We start from the raw sequence: 25,000 nt of genomic DNA, 5'->3' as shown, positions 1-25,000 counted from the left end.
CGATATATTGAGGACTCCAAGGAAATCCCTTCAAATTTAGCACAAACGTTCACTTGAACTCAAGGATGAATTGATTAGATTTTGGGGGTCAAAGGTCCAGGTCACAGTGACCTCACAAAACACTTTTTAGCCATTACTCAAGACTTCATACAGCAATTATGACAAAGTTTCACACAAATGGTCAATGTTTTATATGATTCTGGATAAACAGGGATGTAACCTGAAACTAGTCTGAGTGGCGGAGGCCTACAACCATGAGGCGGTAATTCTAGTTTTTTAGGTGTAATAATAATGAAGTGACAGTTTGATTCTTAGGTTCGGTAAACATGTGCTACACAGTGCAAAGCATCAGACATCTGTGAGATAATTCTGACTTTTCTCAGAGAAGTCCAGATGTCAGGAGGGTGGGGCGTTCTTTAAAAACAATGAAATAATGGAAATGACCTCAAGGAGCCAAACACAAACACGTTTTACATGGTTGATGGCTGCTGTAGCAACATGTGAACCATGGTGTACAGTGGTATACTTCACATGCACAAAATGTATTCAACACAATGTCATGATTCGAAATAACAAGGTAAAAAATAAAAAGTTCCTCCAGCAGCTGAATCATGTGCTTTTGAGCCCAGAGGACAGAAAACCTCCAGGAGAAAGAATCAGACGGAGCTCACTGAATGATCTGTAGACTTTAACAAACAGAACATTGACTCTATGGTGTCCAATGCCGATCGTGCACTTATTCTAGGCTAACTATATGAGTTATCCTTCCTTCCTATACAGGAGACAAATAAAAGGTAAAACCTAAATAAATAAGACAGCAAGAGGAAAAGATCTAAGTGACTTTGGAGGAGGGTTCATTGTTGGGGCACCGATGGCTTCACCCAACTGGCTGGTGTTTCCATTGGAACGGTGACTAAAGTGACATCTGCATTTAGGTCTATGTGAAAGACGTCAGTAAAAAGGGTCGGACACTGTCGTCAACAGTGACAAGCAACAAGTTTGATGCTTGTGATGCTCGTGCAATTAGAGTGTGATATGTGAAGAAAAGCAGAAGAGCAGCTCTTCCTCAGGTGACTGAAAATGTTAATGCAGGATGTGATCAGACTGAGTCAGCAACACTGAAGAAGAACAAGAGCTGAAACGTGTTTGTTTCTGTCCGCTGCTGCGCCCATTAAAATAATTTATACTTAAAATTAATTAAAATAAAAATATTTGAGTTGAGCAGCTGGATCTGTCGTAGGGAAAGATCATGGTCTGGTCTATTCAGTTGTTAAATGGCAACGTTGTCTAGAGATCGTTAATTTGCACTGACTGCTTACTTGACTTTTGCACGTTGACCTTGATGAACTCTTTCTCTGGCCATCATACCATACTGTCTGTTGATGTTCATAAGTGTTGGTGCTATGTGTGTCTTTGTACGCGTGTTTTTCTGGCTGCAAATCAATTTCTCGATGAGGGACAATCAAGATACTTTGAACTTTAAGTTTCATACACAGTCAATCTCCCCAACCATCTTGTGGTGCGGTACCTACTGTAAATGAGGGACCTAATTCACCAAAAAAAAAAACCTAAAAAACAGTTCAATACCATATCCACATAATTTCTGTCAGATATGTTTAAAAATGAATAAATAAATAAATAAGTAAATAAAATGATAAAATGATCAACCAGCCTTAAAATAATGGATGAATACCGGTCAGAACTTGCTGAGAAACATAAATGCACAATTTGGAGTTGATAGTTCCACATACACCACATGTCTGTAACTGATTACTGTCACTATTTTACCAATCAGCTGGTTTTAGAGCAAAATAAGAGCAATAGCTGTTCTTTCATATGATCATATAAGGTAGATAGTCTCAGTGGTTGTCCAGCCTCTAAACTCTAAAAACACTAAATACATCTGGTTCAGAGCTTTTAGCTGATACCAGGATCACAAATAACGTGCCGGTCGGTCTCTTCCTCCTGGCTTGAAGTCCTCAGTGTGGGTTTGCACCAGGGGCATGACCTTTATCACATCTTATCCTCTCACCATCTGCCCATCTGGTGCTCTCCAGTGTATACTGTCCAATAAAGCAGAGATGCCATGGAAACAGCCCTGCAAGGAGAAATCCCCTCAGTGGTCTGTAAGTGCACAACACATAGTGTATGAAAGAACATGAACGCGTCACAGCACTGTTTTCCATGAACTTTACCATGCAGGTCAGGTGAGATCACAGGTCATCACTGAGAACAGAACTGAGTCAAATCTCTCCTTCAAACTGCTTTTAGAGTAAAACTACTCTGAAACCGAAACACATTTCATGGGGGACAGAGGGTTGGAAAGTTCCCTGAAATATGGACTATATGATATAAACACTCAAAACAATACTAGTGACAATTTTAAAGAGAAGGCTAAAAATCTCCCTTGAAACACTTAAAGCATAGACTGCTCTCTATCGAAACTGTTGTAATGTTGTCTCTGTCTAAGCATTTAGAGCTGCATTTTGTGTCTGAAATGTGCTGTATATAAATATATTTTATTATTATATTTACTGGAACACATGCTAAAACACACTGATGACTCTTTCCAATTATTTAGAGGTAATAAACATGTTAAACCTGGTGATAAAATATCATATTTTCATTAAAAGCAATACTTTCTTTCGCTAATTTAGAGTTTCACAGTTACTACTGTCTGAAAGTTGAAACCAGTTCTTTTAGACAGTGTTCAGTCTCCTCTCGGGCCAAGCATCCCATTCAGTGTTTTCTGTGGTACAGGAAACGATAAGCATCCTTATCAACACACACTGCGCTGCAATTCCCTGAGCACTCGGTGCTGTGCATGGGCATGCATGGCTAATTACATCGCAGTTTCACCCTCTGCCTATAGGTGGCAGGTTTGTCATGGAAATGTACGAGAGGCTCTGATACTTTGACACACACACACACACACACACACACACACACACACACACACACACACACACACACACACACACACACACCAGCAGCTTCATGAGTATGTATAGTGGTTGGTGTGTATTTAAACATTTGTCTGTGGCTGATCCAGTGTAAAGGTCAGTGTGCAAAAAGAGATGAGACCTGAGCTGAATGAAACATCCTGTCGGTGTCAATGACGGCTTTCTGTTTGTCCAAGAAACATATTAAAACAGCATCTGCAGCACCATCCTGCTGCTACAGGATGCCTTTTAATACTCTCTGTTTACATTTAAGATGCACTGAGAGGGTTGATTTAACTGGAAATCACAGCTGCTGTCTGTTTCTATATGTCTCTACCAGCCACCGCCGTCCGTAAATGTGATATCTCAAGAACACCTTGAGGGCATTTCTTCAAATTTGGCACAAAAATTCACTTAGACTCAAGTATGAACTGATCAGAATTTGGTGGTCAAAGGTCTAAGGGTAAGATCACTGAGACCACACGAAAAACATGTTTGGCCATAATTCAAGAATTCATATGGTAATTATAACAAAATACACTTAAATGCCTTTATAAAATTCCTTCAAAGTCTTCACTATATATATTATATGAGTGTGGGGAGACAAGGTTTTAACCTGTAACTTGACTGCGAGGGGGTAATTCCAGTTAACAGTTGGTTTTGCATTTTTTACGCTTTAGTGCAGTTACCACTTCATTTTTGTCATTGTCCTTGAGAAAACTGAAATCTCTCACCTAAAATAAATACCACTGACAACAGCTTCTGTCAACATCAAAAAAGCCATGTAACTTGTTCTAGAGGTGAATTTCACTCTGAATATATGTGATCATATATTTGGTTGTTTTTGTTTCTTTGTCCAAAGCACTGTGCAGGGATTGTTCAGAGACCCTGCAGCTGCCGAGACTCTGACTTTGTCCAGTTCTTGTGGCAAAAAAAAAAAATTCTCCTCATCTTCTTTATTTGGTCTTTTATTAACCAGTCAAATTGAATGGGAAAGGATAACAGATTCTTTATACAATACATCTACTTCATTATCATAACACCTCTCTAAATAAAACAGTTTCATGTTGTATTGTTGTACTGTTGTATTAGGCTGCATTAGTTTTAGCCAGGTGTATAAAGGTCATACTGATGACTTATACTCAGATGAAGGCTGATTTGTTTCTGCACTGTTTTGATTAGTTTTCACAAAGTAGTTGAGATTGATTAGTTAGACTTGATTAGAATTGATTAAAAATGTTTTTAAAACTGATTGAAGCATGAAAATGTGTTAGAAGCTCTGATCAGCCGCTCTGACTCTGCTGCGGCTTCACTGATGTCTTGAGAAGGTAGAGTTTAGAGATGTATTTTAGTCTTGTGAATTATCCAGCTGTGGGTAAGAGTGAATTCTGCTGTGGGCTCTGATGACATATAACAAAAGAAGGAGGGATGGAAGAGGAGTACAAATCTACAAATCTGCTATTGGGTCTTCATTCCCATTGTTTTAATGGATTTAGTCAGTGGCACACTACAGTAGTATATTACAGTACAACTACTCTCTCTCTCTCTGTCTCTCTCTCTCTCTCTCTCTCTCTCTCTGATGTAAGCAGCCGTGGCCCCGCCCCCTCTGGTTGCCACAGAGAGTCTTGAGGGTCCTGCTGTGTGCTCTCACTCCCTCCCCATATACAGCAGGATACATTGTCCATTTAAAATAAACAGTAAGAAAAAAAACAACAACTGGAGGCGAATGCACAAACAGTTAAACCAAACAACGAAAACAAGAGAACAAGAGTGTGGAAGCGCGGGTGGCGGTCGACATTCATGTTTGTAATCTGACAGAAGTGAAGGTAAGAAGGCGTTTTCTGCGTGTGTTTGTTATTTATTTATCACCCGGAGTGTTTCGCCTCCTCCTTCGGTATTTTCCTCCCCTGTTTCCTGGAAGCCGGTGACTGACTGACAGACGGAGACGCGAGCAGCCTGCAGAGCTGCCTCCTCTCCTGTGCGGTCACGTCACATCGTGCTGCTGCTGCTGGACGCACTATTGACAGGCGACCTGATCAATTATCGATGCCAACTAAATCGCGAGGAAAATAACAGTAATGAAACACCGGTTGTATGCTGCGGCAACACACTTGATGTTTGTGTGGTTGCCTGCTGGAGCGGGTCAGTAACTTGTATTGTGTTGTTGTCCTGCGGGCAGTTAGTGGAGGGCAGCACGGTGTGGGCTCCGTACCACCCCTCCTGCAGCTCATTAAAAACACTGAAGCCGCTGCTGCCGCTCGTCGTATGTCTCCAGCAGGCCTCCGTCCTGCGACAACTCTGATTATGATTATCATTATCATTCATGACCGTGTTCTGCTGGAATGCAGGGAGCAGGAGGGCGCGTGAGCTCCTGACAAGGCGCACACTATTCTGTTGCTGCCCGTGCCTGCGTGCGCGGGAGCGTGCCTGAGTGATAAGCGTGCACGTGTGTTTACGACTACGTGTGTGTGTGTGTGTGTGTGTGTGTGTGTGTGTCTGGGTCTGGTGGTGGGGGGTGGGGGGGTGGGGTGGGTGGGTGATGCGGAATGACCAAGCACCCGCACACAGTGAGGAACAATCGGTGGCGCGTGCCAAGCATTGAAACAGTGGCCTCATGTGAATGGACCATTATGACGTGTGGTGGGGGGTAGTAGGAAAACATAGCCTAAGGAAAATAACAAAAGCATTATTAAACGGTGGGGTGTTTTAATTCTATGACTAATAGTAAAGCACTGAACTTCTATGCTCAGTTTAGGATTAATTCTCATTTGTTTGTCTCCCCTGTGATGAATGCACTTTGACAGAAAGTTCTGACAAAAATAATTACTTAACAAAAAAATTCTTAGTTGAGCATGAATTAGACTAATCAACCTAAAGGAGGCAGAAAAAGAGTCAGTAATGAGTCATCAATGTGTTGTATGGGTCTGTAAATGTAACTGCAGTGTAGTGTTATTCATTGATCACAATACTGATGTCCTGCTGTGAAACAAAAGTCTGGCCTCCATGTGCTTTTGTATTTGGCCAGTTTTAACGGACCCTGCAGTGTTGAAAGCACCAAAACTGGAGTTAATGAGAAAACAGCACAGAGTCCATATGAAGACTGTTGTCTCACTGTGTGATAAATACTAAGTTTAGATTCTCTTCTAGTATCAATGGGAATTTTTTTTTTTGAACCCTCCACAGGTTGATAAGAATTCAGTGCCTTGCCTAAGGGTGCTTCAGCATGGTCTGAGGCTTTCTAACAGAGACGCTGTGAGCTGAGCTCCTCCAGCTGAAGGACAGGCTTTTTAAGCGCTGCACAGATCTGCTTCCAGCATCACTGTACACTGTACATGTGTTTCCATGGCAGCATCTCCTGGGAAACTATCTGTTGGTCAGTGTCGCCGCCGGTTGCGAACTCATACTCATCACTTTAAAGCTGTCAGTTTCATGGTGGCAAGTTGGTAACGGTATATTGAGGTTATGAGTCCGTTTGATGAATAGAAAGTATTGATCATATAAACGCTGACATATTTTGATCTATCGCTGAACTTTTTCTTCTGCCGTCACTGCTGTGGATGCATGAGGACCAGAGTGATGGAACAGTTTAGTGAGACTTTTGTTTTGAATCCACCAATATCTTGTTAAATACCCATTACTCTCTACTGTTTCCTTTTACCAGTGGATACAGTATTTCCTTGTGCAGTAGTCAGTGTTTTATTGTGTAGCTTCAAACTGACAATTTACAAGGTCAAAGGTGAAATTTCACTTCATGATGACATCTGGGTGTTTTTCACCTGCTGTTGTACAGTATGGATTTGAGTTAGTCTCAGGTTTGGCTTGGGGTTGATCGACCACTTCAAACTAATCTGCAGGACATTTGAGAAAGTCACATTTTCAGTTTTGACAATAATGCAGGATATGAATTTTTCTTCAGTTTACATTTAAGTTTTGTTTTTTTTAGAGTAGGGAAAATTAGTTGATAAATGGTTTAAGTAATCATCAGAATAAAACCAGTGACTGTTTTGATAATGAATTTAATTATGTCAGTCATTTTTCAAGCAAAAAGTCCAAAATTTCACTTTCTTCACTGTGAGAATGTGTTGCTTTTAAGGTTTTTTTTTTTTTTTTTTTTTTTTAAAATCACAGACAGCTACTTATCTTTGGGTTTTGGACTGTAGGTTGGATAAAACAAGGCATTTAAACATGTCAACCTGGGCACATGGCACTGCTAATCAACATTTCATAGACTCATCAATTAATCGAGAAGACAGTTGCCTAATTAATCTACAATGAAAGTGGCTGTTATACTTTTACTGTGCCACAGAAGTGTGAAGCTGGCCTCACACTGATTGGAAAAAAAACAGACTTTCACAGGCATGTGCTTTTGTCTTCTGGCGTCTAAGGGGTTAAGGTCTTCACAGATTCTCTGATGCACTCCTCCCCACCCTCAGCCGTCTGCCAGGGGACAGTAGGACTGCCAGAGACTCTCCCAGGATAAATCCTTCTGTGAGGGCCTGCTTAGCTCCTCTCCGCTCTGCTCCAAAATAACCCCAGTTTTCCTCTGACCTGGCCATGTGCTCAGCAGGAGGACAGGGGAGTAAGGATAGCCTGCCTGCTAATCCCCTTTTCCCCCTTCATCCTCTTCCTCCTTCTGGATGGGTTGGGTCCCTCTATTTCTAGAGTCTCTTTCTCTGGTGTCCACTGCATCTTGGGAACTCTTAGTTCTCTGGACATCGTCCCTGCCTGTTGTGTCAGAGGTCATGAGGGTCAGACACCTGCCATCACGTTCCCTTTGGTCTAAAGCTGCAACAATAATTTCATTGTTCAACATTACCGCCTCTAGGAAACTGTCCATCACATTTTCCTAGAATCAAAGTGATGTCTGTGCACGTCTCAGTTCGTCCAACCAGTGATCCATAAAAATCAGTTTACAATGGTATAAAATAGAGACAAACAGGGAATCCTCACTTTGGATATGCTAGGTTTAACTTAAAGTATTCTGTCATTTAAATATTAGTAGATTAGGTGTCTGTCAACTAATCAGTTAATCATTTCAACTCTAGCTATATCAGTTATTTTTTTATTGATGGATTAATCATTCAATCATTTACTTTGTTAAATGTGATAATCAATCACAAGTTCTCAGAGCCCAGGGGAGACATCTTAAATTCACTTGTTTTGTCAAACCAATGGTCAAAAATCTAAAAAGATTTAATCTACAGTGATATACAGCAGAGCAACGCAGCAAATTCTTACATTTGAGAAGCTGGAGGCAGCAAATGTTTGACATTTTTCATTAATCAAATATCAAAATTGTCAACTAGTTGTTCCAGCTCTGCTTTAGTCTTGAGTCTATGTAGAGGTTTTGATAGATACTGGACTTCTGGAGTTGTGCTCAGTGGAAATGATACTGTTTGGACCTGAATGTAATGTTAAATGATCCACACACCACGATTGATGACAACCTGGCTTAAAAAATGTAAATGAATGTCTAAATATGAACCTTTTTATCACTGTAGTCACAAATTAAAACATGAACAGGTCTTATTCTCATGGGCAGCAGGTCAGACTTAAATTCTAGTTGTTACAGAAGGGAAATTAAGAGTAATAATAATAATTTCATGTCATGTAGTTTTGTGAGTTCTTGCAGTTTTAAGAGTCTCATTTTAGACAATGTAAGAGCTCGACACATTGACCTTTAGGTGTTTGTTCCTGGAAGGAAAGTCATACTGTATATCTAGGAAATATCACTTTCACTTTTTCTGCCCTCTCAACCTTTTTCTGAATGAACCTTTGGATTTTTCTTTTTCCACGTCAGTTTCATTTTTCTGCAGGAAAAGGTCATTCCCTCCTGATTCGTCTCTGTTTTGTAGTCGTATGCCTTCAAAAAAGTGGACCTCTAGGTTCTTCCAAATCAGCTGCAGTCTGCATGCTGTGTGTCCTGCACTCGACTCAGCCCCAGCAATGACAGACTCCGGTCTGCTTCATCCTGCAGCGGCTCACAGTGAGGGAGGCGTCGTGTCTTCACCGCACCGCTTGTCGTTGCAGAGAGCTGAAGGCTGCAGCGAGTGGTGCTGTCATGTATTGTTGCAATTTAACTGCCTGACATCTGATATCTGTCTTAAATCCACCCTGTCAACATTTCCATTTGATACAACATCAAGTGAAATGTGAAGTAAATGAAGTCAGGATGCTCCTGAACCATATGACTCTATTTTATTTTATTACTTTAATTGACAGGGACCATACATAGTAATAAGATTTCTGGAAATATGTCAGTTAGCCAGAAATGCAAATTTTCATCTCTACTTCCTGGGAAGGCAATAGTTAAAAAACACAAATGTTAAGAATAAAAGCACAGAAAATACAAACAACATGAAAACACACCACTGTTCTGATGTTCACACGTTTGTTTTCTGATGAACCAGGCTCTTCATCTTGTGCAGAATAAAGGTAGTCAGCTCTGACAGAAAAAGCAGATTAGCTAAAAGTACTTTGTCTTCTAGGAGTTAGACTCCTCTGCTTTTAGTTCATCTGGTATTTTAATGTGATGTAAGTATGGAGTGATGGAGCAGCCATGTCATTTAATACCTTGAAAAGAAGACACAGTCTATTGTATTTAACCATGTCGTCCAGCTTAGCAACTTGTACCTCTTCAGAATATTACAGCTCTGGTGTCCTTGTGGCTTCTTGTTTGGGCTCCTTATTGGTTGTTTGTACAGGGATTCTATCAGCTTTAATGTGGCTTTGTTGATGTACTGTACTTGCCAAGGACATGAACTGTGGAAATTCTTTTTCTTGGTGAAACTGTTGGAGGAACATTCATGACTAATGTGGTGCTGACGCACATTGGACAGTATGGAGGTAAATCAGCAGTACAGGAAGAGGGTCACCTATACATCACTCTGAATATATACATCCACTTACACTACATTTTTCATCCAGCTTCTATGTAGATACCCTGTAATTTAATAACACTATATTATATACATTATATCATGTGTGTGCTGATAAGTTTTAGCATTATTTTTTTTTATAGAGAGAACAACAACCAAGCTAAAGCTGTTTGAGACCAATAAAGACTTAAGAACAAAAGTTGACATTTTTACTTTACAGTCATGTAAAATGTTCTGTAGATGAGTCCAGCAAAATGACTGACCTCACCTCAGCTCCGCATAGGTGCTAATTATAGGTGCTAATTATGAATGTGCTGCGTGCTGCACAGAAAGTATTGAACTGACCTTTATTTCAATCTATAAATAAATAAAAGTTTAAACAGTCCAAACAGCTACAAAACATGGAGTAGTTTCCATAGTCTGCTTTGTTACTGGACCAGTATGGTTGAACCCCTCTGGATTTAACAGTGGAGCTGAAGGTGACTGATGCCCGGCCACATGTGAGACAAACTGATCACTCAGTTATCTGACAGGGTAAAACAAACTGTGGTACAGACAACATGCCACCCCAACAGTAGCATCTCATTCTGCTAGACTTTTCTTTCTGTCCGTCTTATACTTTAGCTATTGTTTTGTAGTAGTCCACAAGATCCAGCTGTATGTTCCCTAGCAACCACACGCTGGAACATCCAGTGTGTATGTTCAGCTGTAGGTACATGGCCCCCGCTGTTAGAAGCTGGATACACTGCTGCTTGACAAAAGTCAGTTAGTCTAAATTTAAATATGTACATTCTTGGCACTTTTTAAAAAAAAGTCCTATTGGGCAGAGAAAATGTGAAATGAAGATGAAGAAAAGTGGATCAGAAATTACCCAGCCTGCTCATCAGAGGATGTTGTATAGATTGATCTGAATGACCTGGTCTAAATGTTAGCGTACCTTGCTCCAGTTATTGTCAGCCTGTGTTTGATAAGTCACGGTGGTAATGCTCTGACATTCTGTGCCTCGTGTTTAGCAGATTTTTGTGTTGTGTAAGTCCCTCAGCATTGTGCCCAGTGCTTGAGGAGCTCAGCCCGTTGTGTGCAAACTCAGGGTTTGATTAGCATTGCCTGAGGTGGAGTGTAGTTCCCTGGCCTTTAAAGTACAACCATAAAACAAGGAGAGCAAGCTAAACACTTGTGAATGTAATCACATTCATGCAGCAGGGAGACCCTGATCTTCTGTGTTGTAAGGTGACCTTGAGCACCATGAAAGGTGCCATTAAATAAAATCGATTATTTTTCTAAACAGAGGGAATTCGCTGGATGTTTTAAACCATTTGCATGAAATGAATGGAGGATTTCACAGTCAGGTATCTCGCTGAAAGTCAGAATATTTCTGGAGTTTTCTTGACATTAGTGTATAATTCCTCCTACGTCTGTCCGGCTGCTGTGATGTACTGTGAATAAAATGTAAAAGATCAAAAGACTGTTGCTCTGTTGTTCGTGTTATATTTGGTATTTTTCACAGCCCCCCTTTAGTTAAACATGCCTTCAAAGCTCCCTGAGGTTCCTTTATTCCTCCTGCACAGTTTGAATTCCTTTCACGTTTCATCTTATTTGTTTTAGAGGTGCTCAACAAAACCTGAACCTTCGGGCGGACATGGGTGGTGAGGTTGAAGGAGGTGGTGTGTTGTTACGTTTTCACAGGGTTAAAGTCTTTTCACAGAAGATAAAACCATTCAGCAGCTCAGTCGGAGGAAAAATATAAGTCACAGAATTTATTGTTTGAGCCACATTAGTGTTTTACAGTGAGAATTTATAATCATCCTGATTCTGTTACACAGTTAATCATCACGTGATTTGGCAATATCAACGTGTTCTATTTAAATTTACGTCTGAAGGTGAAGATGTGTTAGTTAGCTCAGAGGAAGGGGCTGTTTTTTTTGCAGATGGTTGTAGCTGTGTCACAAAGTAATAAAACTAGTGACTGTGAAAGAAGAAGGGTCATAAAAAGACACAAGACATAACAGCCAGAGCTACTTTGAGAATTGACACAGAAAAGGTGGATGGTACAGATGACAATGAAATCATTTGGTTTGTGTACAACAGGATACATGTGAGTGAAGTGGGAAGTATTAACCCTGTATTTTTGTAGTTGGAGCAAAGCTTTAAAACATCTGAAAACTTTTCCATGACATTAAAAACTCACGACTGAATATGCAAGAATCCAATTTAAAGTTTGTGGATGTGCTGTGATCACATTTTATTCACAATGACCTGGACATACGAACAGTCCTACACCTGTCGTCAGGATAGGATAGGATAGGATTATTCCCACAGTGGAGAAATTTGCAGTGTTACAGCAGCAAAGTGGACAGTACAGGGAAATGCAAAATGACAATATCAAATACTAAAAATGTAAAAAAGATAAATGATGGATAATAATAATATAGTAAGTGTGTGTTAGTTATTGCACGTGGTGAGTTTGTCAGTTTTGGTGTGTGTGGTTCAAATGTTTGGAGGAACAGAGACACAAAAACAGACATTAAAAAACTGGTTTCCAGGGCCTTTAAAACTGTTGGGGGTTTACCTCCCACAAGACAACTCAAACTCAAATTGTGATATTATGAGGTCCTCGGGATAAAAGTGTCAATCATAAAGTGTTGTGTATGTTATTCTATAGTGGGTTACACAGGAAGTGTTTCCATGTAATTACCTCGGCTGTCTGTGGCAGTAGTGCTGCCTGGCGGCTATGCTGCTGTGTGTGCTCAGTGCTCAACCACTGGAACCAGAGAGTCCCTGCAGAGATCAGCTCTATAATACAGCTGGAGCTGAACTCCGCTCCTCTCCTCCTCCTCTGCTGCTCCTCTACTGCTCCCTGAAGCCCTCACCACCTCCACCTCTCCTCCTCTTCCTCCAGGCGAGTCTCTGTCTCATCACCGATTTGTAATAGTATAAACTGATAGCGGGCTCTGGTCATGAGGGAGCCCGGCTGTAGTCGAGATGGACGACTCAATCTGCTGAACCTGACAGCTGATCAACGCCGGTCTGGAAGTCAGAGCAGTCCGTTGCCTGGAAAATAGATGATACAAAAATCAGTGAGAGACGGTTCAAATATTTATTTGGATATTTCCTGGCAAAAGGTTTGTGATACAGTGAGTTTATTAGTCCAGTATGATCTCACATCTCTTTAGCTGAAAGGATTGCCCCTAGAGCGCTTTGTTTCACACTGAACTGGTGGATCTGTTTAGAAATATCTCAAACAGCCAAATGAAATGGGCTTGTCAAATATAAATGTTGGTTCTACCAGGGAATGCAGCATTAAAAACTTTTTACTTGGATGTTTTCATGTGAAAATTGGCAAAGTTTTGTGTTTTGTGTTCTGGGGAAAATTAGCTTAACGACATTAGTATTAATATTTGTTGTGTTTCTGTCCACATGATGAATGTAAGGGTTGGTTTATGGTCTCGTAGAACTAGCCCGTAAAATACGACCAATCACAGTGTAAAGTGATGTGATGTCGGACTGTCAGTTTCGGAAAGTTACTAAGATTGTCGGACACATACGCCCCTAATCCAATGTCGGAAAGGTGCGGGAGGAAACCTGCTGAAGTCTGTCTGGGAAAGATCCAGAGTTGGAATTCTCTGTTGGTTTATCACAAGTGACCTTTTCTATCACTTTACACATCGTCATTTGGTTCTGTGTTAATAGAAAAACCTTTGTTAATGCAGTTTTGGGTGTGATTTAGTGTCGCTTCCTGTTTTCTCCAGCAACACTGTGGCTTCCTGCAGATGTTGACCTCTGCTGTTGGTTGGAGGTGAAACCTCTCTGTCCTTCAGGCTGTGGTGACTGGTCGCAGCTTGGCGCTGTTGCATATTTGTGAAACAAGCCTGCTCCAGCAGTGACCTTTGTCTGGACTAATCCACGCTGTGTTTCCCTAGGATTGCTTCCTGCAGGGGGAAAGGGGTTAATCGTCATGCTTGGGGCAGATTTGTGACTGACTGGATTAAGTGGGGCTCAGAGTGTTGGACACTCCACTAATCTCCGGCATCTATGCCCCTGTTGGCTGTTGGGGAAGGACTGACTGACTGACTGACTGGTTGGCTGGTTGGTTGGTTGACTTATTTCCAGTTTGACAAAGTGAACGACTGACTGATCCACTGACGATGGAGTTGCTGAGTTTCCCACTCATCCACCAGCTTAGTGTCAGATGAGAGATGTAGAAACACTATTACGCTACGCATTTTATTTCTCTCTTCGGCCTCTTATGTATCAGTGTATTCAGACACACCCTGCACTCTTTATGAAGAAACACTGTGTTTAAGCCTCGTTATACTTGGAGTCACACTGTTGATTTAACACTTTACAACAGTTCCCACTCCCTTGTCCCACTTTGTGAGTCAATGATTAGCAGAGACTGCTCAGTATTTTTAGGCCCAGAGTGTTAGAATGAGCTCTTCTCTGTGTTGCTGAGCTGCTCAGGTTCCACAGCCTTCTCCTTATTATTTTAACACATTTTGACACTTTTAACATTATTTGTTAAATTTCTCATTGTTACACATGGCAGTAGTGCTTTTTGTGTGTGTGAGCTAAAAGCAACTAAACTTCATAGAGCCATACATTAAGATGTTACCTCTCTGTGATATCAGCAGCAGCAAGGATTCAGTTGATGTTAGTTTAAAAATACTACTCTGTGGAGCATTAATTATCTCTCCACTATAATTTACACAGTTTCAGATTTAGCTTTAAATGAACTAGCATCCAGCTCAGCTCTAATAAACAAAACAACTCAAGGCAGCATGCTTTTGTCCTTTTTGTCGGTTTCAGCTGATTGACATGAAGCAGCATATATTATAGCACTTATCTCAAGTGATTCATTTTTTTTAAATCTGAGAAACTAAGAAATTTGTCTTTTTCTTAAGAAAGTAAACAAACTCTGAAACCCTACCAACAGTCAGCAAAAAACAGCAGAGGTGCAGAATTTGGAGCAGCGACTTATTCAAAGAGCTACAGAGGTTGTCGGGGACCTTAAACATCGTCACAGCGAACATGAAAACTGATCTACTCATCAGTCCACCTTTACAGCCTCGTTGTGTTCATACTCGCGCTCTTACAAACTATTACTAACTTTGTAAGAGGAAAGGCTTGTGTAGAAGCGGTAAGAGCTAAATCTAACTACAAGTTGAAGTTTAGTGGTGGATGTTGAAGTCGTGACCGTGGTGTAGTTCCTTTTTAGCCTAACATTAGCTTTTTACTTGTGGTGATTGAATTTAGGCTTCAAACATAAAGTGGTGTTCATTAGTGAAGCATATCCTGCTGAACAAAACGTGTGAGTATCATAAACTTGAGTTTATTTTCTGTAATAATCTGAAAGACATTCAAAAAATCCAAGTGGCTTTTTCTTGAGGGCAGGGTGAAGCTAAACTTCTGGGTTGGTCTACAGAAATATGTCATCCCTGCGGCGCTGTTATCTGTGTATGAGGAGAGGAAACGGTATGTTCTCAGTCTGTGTGTTTATTTATCCTGTTGTTTTTTTAAAAATGATTTTGAGTTGGTTCATATAACCATCAGTTTTCATGTACAGTTACTTAACTGTTTCTTTTCACAAAACTGAGAAAGTAACACAATGATATGACCTCAGCCTCTGTATGGATCATGTGCTGTTACTGGATATTGTTGAACACACACACACACACACACACACACACACTGAGCTGACTGAATCAGCTGCTTCTGCCCATTTTACCTGCTGCATCCTAGAGTAAAAATGATATAAGTAACGACAAATGGCCACCACAAGTTTCCAGAGCCCAAGATGTCGTCTTCAGATAGCTTTTTTTTTTTTTTTTTTAAATCAGCTCAAAAGTCAAATATATTCAGGATGTTGCAGTGATGCAAAACACAGTTAAAGCAGCAACTCGTCACATTTGAGCAGCTGTAACCAGATGTTTGGCATTTTATCCTGATAAGTGACAGACACGATTTGCATCCTCTCACTGTTAAAAGGATAAATGATGCTCATCATTGTCTTTGCAGCCAGCAGTGAGGAATTCAGTGAAATACACACATTTCCTCAACAGTGGCCATTTAAAAATAAATGAAAATGTTGTTGCATCATTATTGTGCATTGGCTTTGTCTTCAGTTGGCTTCACTCTAGATTCAGTCAGTATTAGTGGGTTTGTGAACAAAAAGAACTGCCACATTTAGCTTCAGTCACTGCAGTGATCAAGACATATGTTGTATTTCACACCACTCTCCGACAAAATGATCAGCAGCATCATATGATTGTAGTGATTTTCTTTGCACTGTCTATGTCAAATCTACTATTTCTGTCACTCTGCCAGTAGCGAGCTCTTCTATCTAGTGGCTGATGCCATGAGAGTAACCAACAGCACATTAAAACCCAACCTGTGCGTGCGTGCGTGCGTGCGTGCGTGCGTGCGTGCGTCTTTGTGCTCCTGGACGATGGAGGAGTTGCACCTGTGAAACCACCAGACCTTTAAACCCAGAGTTCACTCACAGACCAAATGAGCTCTGTGGAGAGATGGCCTGATCATAGCCTGCAGCTACACACACACACACACACACACACACACACACACACACACACACACACACACACACACAGGAGCCAGGAGGCTTGCATATGCACAGGCATTGAAATGAATAACTGATGTGTTGATTTTCCCTGGATGTTGGGATAAAATTCTCACAGTCCTCAGATCTGCAGAAATATCAACACATCTCAGATGCAAGACTCATGATCAGATACAACAAGATAGTTTCACATTCAACCAAAACTCCAATTTGATCATGTTTTGTTGGCCTGTAACTAAAAATTATTGTCACAATCAATTTATCTGCAGATGAAAAATGTGTGTGATAATTTCCCAGAGCCTGAGGTGACATCTTTTAATTTTTACTATCATAGAAGAAAACTGACATTAGAGATGCTGGAAACAAATACCTGAATGATTCTTGGTGAATCAATTGTTTTCTTACATCCAGGGGCAACACATACAGGGCTTAAGTTTAAGTGGTGCACTAGTAATAACTTAAAGCTGGTCGTAACTTTCAGTTCTAAGACGAATGTAACATTACGCCCAGGCGTACGTCCAGCTGCTGCACTCTGCTACAGATGCTTAAGAGGAGCTGCCACATCCAGTAGATGGATGAATGGATGATCTGATGTTTATTAGCAGCCGAGATCATTGATATCAGACCACACTGTACATGGTTAAATATATGTGGAGCAGAGAAGAGCTCTGACATCCGGATGCACTCTTTGACCTGTAAAATTTGATTTTGGTTGCTTCAAGTGGATATTTGGTTTCACACTAATAAGCAGAAAGAGGAAGAGAAGGACGGAGAGAGATGTATTTATAACTGCATGTCCTCGGGTCTGGGACGTTTTTATCGGCGATCATATCCGTCTCTGCAGATCAACTTGTTTTTTTAAAATCGTTTTCTAAACGGATTTCTGACGGTCAGAGTCCAGATTGCCAGTAAACAATAAGATTTCTGTTCATTGTACTAAAACTGTATGTTTTAGTGAAAGAGCAGGATTTTTAGATATTTAAACCTGACGTATAAACACGGCTTCTCCTATGTGGTAGGGATTCTGGGAAACAAGGAAACAACGTTCATCGGGACAATCAACATCCTCCTACAGCTTTCTAAAAAAAAAAAAACATGGTTTTTACATGAATCATTTCAAGTTCTTGTTTCTGACAGAAAGTAACCCCCTGGAAATATGCAGGAGTTTCCCTTTAAGTGTAAACATCATACTCAAAATATGAGCTTTCATCTGTAGTTTCTATCAGTCTTATACTCACAACAACACACACACACACACACACACACACACACACACACACACACACACACACACACACACACACACACACACACACAGATAAAGCTGGGAGATGAATGAGAGGTGGGTAAGCGATGAGTAGGGAGTGTGTTGATGAGGGAAGGGCAGGGCTGGAGATGAGCAGCAGGCAGACAGGAGGGGAGTGATCCTGGAGCTGTGTGAGTCAGAATGCAAAAACACGTAACACCACACAGGCAGACTGAACAACCTGAAGACGAGTGACTGGAGAACTGCGGAGATGATGAGGGTGGAGTGGAGCAGGGAGGGACGCCACGCCCATGACACACACACACACACACACACAGGAAGAGAGAGCTGACGACACAGAAAACTCAAGGGGAGTGAGAGAACATTGAGGAAAAGGGAAAGAACAAGTCGTCAGAGTCACTTTTCGTGCTCCACTGGGTTTGTCAACAACCAGTCAACCTCAACGCTCCAGAGAAACAGATGTGGATTCAAATTCTTTGACGCACACAGCGTGGATGGCTGTTATCAAATCACACACACACGACAACACACACACTAAATTCTTACTCTAATATCAGGCAAGGTCAAGGATCTGTCTGTGGAGATGAATAGGAGTAGTTGATCCTGCCTCTCTCTCTCTGCTTTCAGAATGTAGACCACCACTGGGGCCTCTGTCCTGAATATTAGAATAAGAATTTTGTGTGTGTGTGTGATGTGTGTGTCTGTTTGATAACACCATTCCACCATGTGTCAAAAAATATGAATCACATCTGTTCTCTGGACGTTGAGGTTGACTGGTTTGTTGAAACCAGTGGGACAGAAAAAGTGACTCTGACGACTTGTTCTTTCCCTTTTCCTCATGTTCTCTCCTCCCTTTGAGTTTTCTGTGTGTCGTCGCTCTCTCTTCCTGTTGTGTGTGTGTGTGTGTGTCTAATGGGCGTGGCGTCCCTCCCTGCTCCACTCCACCCTCATCATACTGCCGCATTCTCCAGTCACTCGTACTTCAGGTTGCTCAGTCTGCCTGTGTGGTGTTACGTGTTTTTGCATTCTTGACTCAGCACAGCCTCAGGATCACTCCCCTCCTGTCTGCCTGCTGCTCATCATCCAGCCCTGCCCTTCCCTCATCAAACCACTCCCTACTTCATCGCTTACCCACCTCTCATTCAATCTCCCAGCTTTATCTGTGTGTGTTGTGTGTGTGTGTGTGTGTTGTGTGTGTGAATAGTGTGTGTGTGTGTGTGTGTGTCGTTGTGTGTGTGTGTTGTGTGTGTGTGTTGTTGTGAGTATTAAGACTGATAGAAACTACAGATGAAAGCTCATATTTTGAGTATGATGTTTACACTTAAAGGAAACTCCTGCATATTTCCAGGGGTGTTACTTTCTGTTCAGAAACAAGAACTTGAAATGATTCATGTAAAAACCATGTTTTTTTTTTTTGTAGAAAGCTGTAGGAGGGATGTTGATTTGTCCCGATGAACGTTGTTTCCTTGTTCCCAGAATCCCTACCACATAGGGAGAAGCCGTGTTTATACGTCAGGTTTAAATATCTAAAAATCCTGCTCTTTCACTAAAACATACAGTTTTTAGTACAATGAACAGAAATCTTATTGTTTACTGGCAATCTGGACTCTGACCGTCAGAAATCCGTTTAGAAAACGATTTTTAAAAAAACAAGTGTGATCTGCAGAGACGGATATGATCGCCGATAAAAACGTCCAGGACCCAGAGGACATGCAGTTATAAATACATCTCTCTCCGTCCTTCTTTCCTCTTTCTGCTTATTAGTGTGAAACAAAATTCACTTGAAGCAACCAAATCAAATGTTTACAGCGTTCAAAGAGTGCATCCGGATGTTCAGAGCTCTTCTCTGCTCCACATATATTTAACCATGTACAGTGTGGTCTGATATCAATGATCTCGGCTGCTAATAAACATCAGATCATCCATTCATCCATCTACTGGATGTGGCAGCTCCTCTTAAGCATCTGTAGGCAGAGTGCAAGCAGCTGGACGTACGCCCTGGGCGTAATGTTACATTTCGTCTTAGAAACTGAAAGTTACGACCAGCTTTAATTATATACTAGGCACCACTTAAACTTAAGCCCTGTATGTGTTGCCCTGGATGTAAGAAAAACAATTTGATTCACCAAGATCATTCAGGTATTTGTTTCCAGCATCTTCTAATGTCAGTTTCTTCTATGATGTGATAGAAAAATTAAAAGATGTCACCTCAGGCTCTGGGAAATTATCACACACATTTTTCATCTGCAGATAAAATTGATTGTGACAATAATTTTTAGTTACAGGCCAACAAAACATGATCAAATTGGAGTTTTGGTGTTAATGTTGAAACTATCATTGTTGTATCTGATCATGAGTCTTGCATCCTGAGATGTGTTGATATTTCTGCAGATCTGAGGACTGTGGAGAATTTTATCCCAACATCCAAGGGAAAATCAAACACTATCAGTTATTCATTTCAATGCCTGTGCATATTGCAAAGCTCTCCTGGCTCCTGTGTGTGTGGTGTGTGTGTGTGTGTGTGTGTGGTGTGTGTGTTGTGTGTGTGTGTGGTGTGTGTGTGTGTGTGTGTGTGTGTGTGTGTGTTGTGTGTAGCTGACAGGCTATGATCAGGCCATCTCTCCACAGAGCTCATTTGGTCTGTGAGTGAACTCTGGGTTTAAAGGTCTGAGTGGTTTTCACAGGTGCAAACTCCTCCATGTCCCAGGAGCCACAAAGACGCACGCACGCACGCACGCACGCACGCACGCCCGCACAGGTTGGGTTTATTTTTAATGTGCTGATTGGTTACTCTCATGGCATCAGCCACTAGATTAGAAGAGCTCGCTACTGGCAGACGTGACAGAAATAGTAGAATTTTGAATAGAGCAGTGCAAAGAACAATCACTACAATCATATTGTATGCTGCTGATCAATTTGTCAGAGGCAGTGTGTGTGAAATACAACATATGTCTTGATCACTGCAGTACTGAAAGCTAAATGTGGCAGTTCTTTTGTTCACAAAACCCACTATACTGACTGAATCTAGAGTCGATTGAGCTCAACTGAAGACAAAGCCAACTGCACCAATAAAATGACTGCAACAACATTTTCATTTATTTTTATAAATGCTCGCACAGCTGATCGAGGGAAATTGTGTGTAGTTTTCCACTGAGAGTCCTCTACTGCTGGCTGCAGAACAATGAATGGAGCCAATCATTTATCTGTATTTTAACAGTGGAGAGGATGCAAATCGTGCTCTGTCAACTTATCATCGGCTACAAATAGCGGAGTCGGTAATATCTGTAGCATTGCTGGCAAATGATCAAATGTGAAACTGCAGTTCATAGCTGTCATATTAAACTGTGTTTCGACCATGCACTGCAAGCATCTCCTGAATATATTTTGACTTTGACGCTGATTTAAAAAAAAAAAAATAAAACAAAAGCTATCTGCAAGCACGACAATCGTTGCGGCTCTGGAAACTTCTGAGTGGCCAGTTGTGCTGCAGTTACTGCGTCATATCATCTTTGTCACTCTAGCGGGATGCAGATGCTATGGATTATAAGATGGCAGATAAGCAGACTGATTCATCAGTTTGCTCAGTGCACGGGTGTGATGCTTCTGGTGCTTGTGTGCGTGTCTCAACCCAAATTATCCTACCCTTAGTAATGCAATGCCACATGATCCATACAAGAGGGCTGAGGTCAATATATCATTCTGTGTTTACTTTCCTCAGTTTTGGAAAAGAAAACAGGTTAAGTAACTGTACATGAAAACTGAGGTATCTATAGAACCAATGCGTCATATATCATCTATTTAAAAAAACGATAACCAGACGATAACATAAACACACCACGACTGAGAACAATAACGCGTTTCTGCTCCTCATACACAGATAAAGCAGCGCCGCAGGGACTGACATATTTCTGGCTAGACCAACCCAGAAGTTTAGGCTCAACCCTGGCACCCTCAAGAAAAAGCCCACATTGGCATTTTTGAATGTCTCTTCAGATTATTACAGAAAATAAACTCAAGTTATATTGATACTCACACGTTTCATCGTTCAAGCAGGACTAATGACATCCACTAAGCAACACCACTTTATGTTAAGCCTACAATCTCAATCACCACAAGATAAAAAAAGCTAACTGCTTAGGCTAAGAACAAGGAACTACACCACCCGGTCACGACTTAAAGACACTTAATCACTCACACCTATTGAACCCACCCTCCCAAACCATAACATTCTCTTTGTCACACCACTAAACTCTTGCAACTCTCCCTCAGTGCTATGTGAGACTCTCCATTACCGCTTCTATATAGCGAACGGCCTTATATGTCCCATCTTACCATAATACGTTTCTCCACTCTCCTCTAAGAGCCGCTGTAGTTATTGAACACAACGAGGCTGTAAAGTGACTTGATGCTCACTCCCTCTTCTCTCACTTGTGACCGCGATGTTAAGCTCACACACCTCTGTAGCTTCTACTTGAAATAAGTCGCTGCCTCCAAATTCTGCCTCTGTTTTTTTGCCGCTCCTCGACTGTTCGGTTAAGGCGTTTCCAGAAGTTTGCATATATCACTACTTCCTTTATAAAGATAGGGTATAAGTACTCTCCTCTCACCTTCTGTCTCAATTTAAAAAAAAAAATGAGCTCACACTCCACTACACTGGCCTCTATAATATATGGGCTCGCGTTCATGTCAATCACTGCAAACCGACACAACCATCGGACTCAACACGCCATCGCTCAGCCTTGAGTTGTTCTCTCTTTAACCTTTAGAGCCTCGCAAGCTGAGCGCGATGCTAGTTCCTTTATAGACACTGCTACCACATCTTCGAAACATCTGTGAGTGTATAAACTTATATAGGTGCCGAAGTAGACAACTTCACATTTCTTTATTCAGACGTTCCATCACTGCGGCATTAAACACCCTTCCAAGTAAGAATATGTGTTTTGAAATGACACCTAACTATCCATATCCCTGTCACAATCCCCTCGCTGCTGTCTGATATCACAGCAGATGGTAACATTCTAATGATTAGAACCTCTATCGATTATAGTCTGCTATTCTAGCTCCACACACAAAAAAGCACATACTGCCATGCTAATACAATCGAGAAAATTACAAATAATGTTAAACCAGTGTCCAAGATGTGTTATAATCAGGAAGTCGTGGCTGCTGGAACCACTGAGCACAGCTCGAGCCAACACCACGAAGAACGACCAGCTCATCCTCTAACACTCTGGCCATACTGGGCCTAAATTAAAATAGGCACTCTGCAGCAGTCTCTGCCTAATCATCTGGCACTCACAAAGTGGGGGACACAAACTCCGCGTAAGGAGAGTTGGGAAACTGTCTCTCACACACTCCTCACTAAAACGTCAACAGTGTGGACTCCTAAGCAGGTCTTAACGTGGACGGCTTAAACACAGCTCGTTCCTTTCATAAAGAGAGAGGGAGATGTGTCTGGAATACCGGAACTGATACCATACAGAGCCGAAGAGAGAAATAAATGCGTTTAGCGTAATTGTGTTTCTTACATCTCTCATCTGACACTAAGCTGGTGTATGAGTGGGACAACTCAGCGAACTCTACTGTCAGTGGATCAGTCAAAGTCATTTCACTTTGTTCAAAAATGGCAATAAGATCGAACCAATCCACATCCAGCCGCCAATCACAGTTCAGTCAGTTCAGTCAGTCTTCCCTCAACAGCCAACAGGCATAGACTGCAGTAGGCATCGGATAGTGGAGTGGTACCAACACCTCCTGAGCCCACACTTTAATCCACTCATCGCTCACAAATACCTGCGCGCCCAAGCATGAACTCATTAAGCCCCCTATTCCACCACCTGCAGGAAGGCCAATTTTCTAAAGGGAATACAGCGAGCGTCGCAGAGTTACCGCTCCACACACTCTCCGCCAGGTCTGTCATTCTACACCAAAATAATGCACAGCCGCCAACGCTTAGCGGCGACAGTCACCACACAGCTGATCTGCAGGACAGAGAGGTTCACCTCCAACAACCAAGCAGAGGTCAATATCTGCGGAAGCCACGAGTAGTTCTGCTGGAGCACAGACAGAGAACAAAAATCACACACCAACCGACCCGTCCTCGGCGTCGAGTCTACAAGGTTTCCTGCGCGTCGTCAGGGACTCATGAACCAGGGCCACGTGAGAACGACCAGATCAGCGCGGTGCACCGTCGACTGACACGCATGTGTAAAGTGATAGAGAAAGAGTCACTTGTGATAAACCAAACAGAGAATTTCCAACTCTCCATTCTTTCCAGACAGACTTCACAGGTTCTCCACTCCCCGCCACCTTTCCGAACATTGATTAGGGGCGTATGTTGTCCGACCTCTTAGTAGACTTTCCTGAAATGACATCCGACATCACATCACTTTTAACACTGTGATTGGTCGTATTTTTACGCGCTTAGTTCTACAGGAGACCATAAACCAACCCTTACTTCATCATGTGGATGAAACACAACAAATAATCAATACTAACTGTTCGGTTAAGGCTAATTTTCTTCCCCAGAACCACAAATCACAAACTTGTGCCAACTTTTACAATGACAACATCCAAGTAAAGTTTTAATGCTGCATTCGCCTAGGTAGAACCAATCATTTATATTTGACAAGCCCATTTCATTTGGCTGTTTAGCATAATTTCTAAACAGATCCACAGTTCAGTGTTGAACAAAGCGCTCTAGGGGCAGATCCTTTCAGTCTAAAAGCAATGTGGAGATCATATATGGACCTAACTACAACTCACTGTATCACAAAACCCTCTTATTAGCCAGTAATATCACAATAAACTATTGAACCGTCTCTCACTGACGTTTTTGTATCATCTATTTTACCCAGCACGGATGCTTCTTGACTTCCACGAACCGCGTTTGGATCAGCTTGTCAGGTTCAGCAGATTGAGTCGTCCATTCTCGGACTCAGCCGGGCTCCCTCTGACCAGAGCCCGCTTATCAGTATATACTATTACAATCTGGTGATGAAACTGCCTGGAGAAGAGGAGGAAGGTGGAGGTTGTGTGAGGGCTTTCAAAAGGCGAGGCGCAGAGCTAGAGGAGCGAAGCAGAGCGAGCCGAGGATAGCGAAGCGGAGTTTCAAGCGTGGCCCTGTATCTAGCTAGAGCTGAGTCTTGGCCAGGATCTCTCTGGTTCCATGCGTTGAGCACTGAGCACACCACAGCAGCATAGCCGCAGCAGCATCACTACTGCACAGGACAGCCGACGGGTACATGCTACATGGACCAAACACTTCCTGTGTAACCCACTATTAGTAATAACACTTACACAACCACTTTATGATTTGACACCTATCCCCGAGACT

General features: G+C 41.7%; 1 protein-coding gene across 1 annotated transcript in view; it reads left to right on the top strand.

Moving 5' to 3' along the window:
• LOC111235075 (nucleolar protein 4-like) overlaps positions 1-25,000 on the top strand; it is a 154,909-nt gene that overhangs the window by 49,945 nt on the left and 79,964 nt on the right. The gene's annotated exons all lie outside the window — the stretch shown is intronic.

This window comes from Seriola dumerili, unplaced genomic scaffold, assembly GCF_002260705.1.
Source record: "Seriola dumerili isolate Sdu_G_001 unplaced genomic scaffold, Sdu_1.0 BDQW01000468.1, whole genome shotgun sequence".
In the NCBI taxonomy this organism is placed as follows: domain Eukaryota; kingdom Metazoa; phylum Chordata; class Actinopteri; order Carangiformes; family Carangidae; genus Seriola; species Seriola dumerili.
The sequence above is the reverse complement of the archived record's forward strand: the minus strand, read 5'-3'. Positions and strand labels throughout refer to the sequence as shown.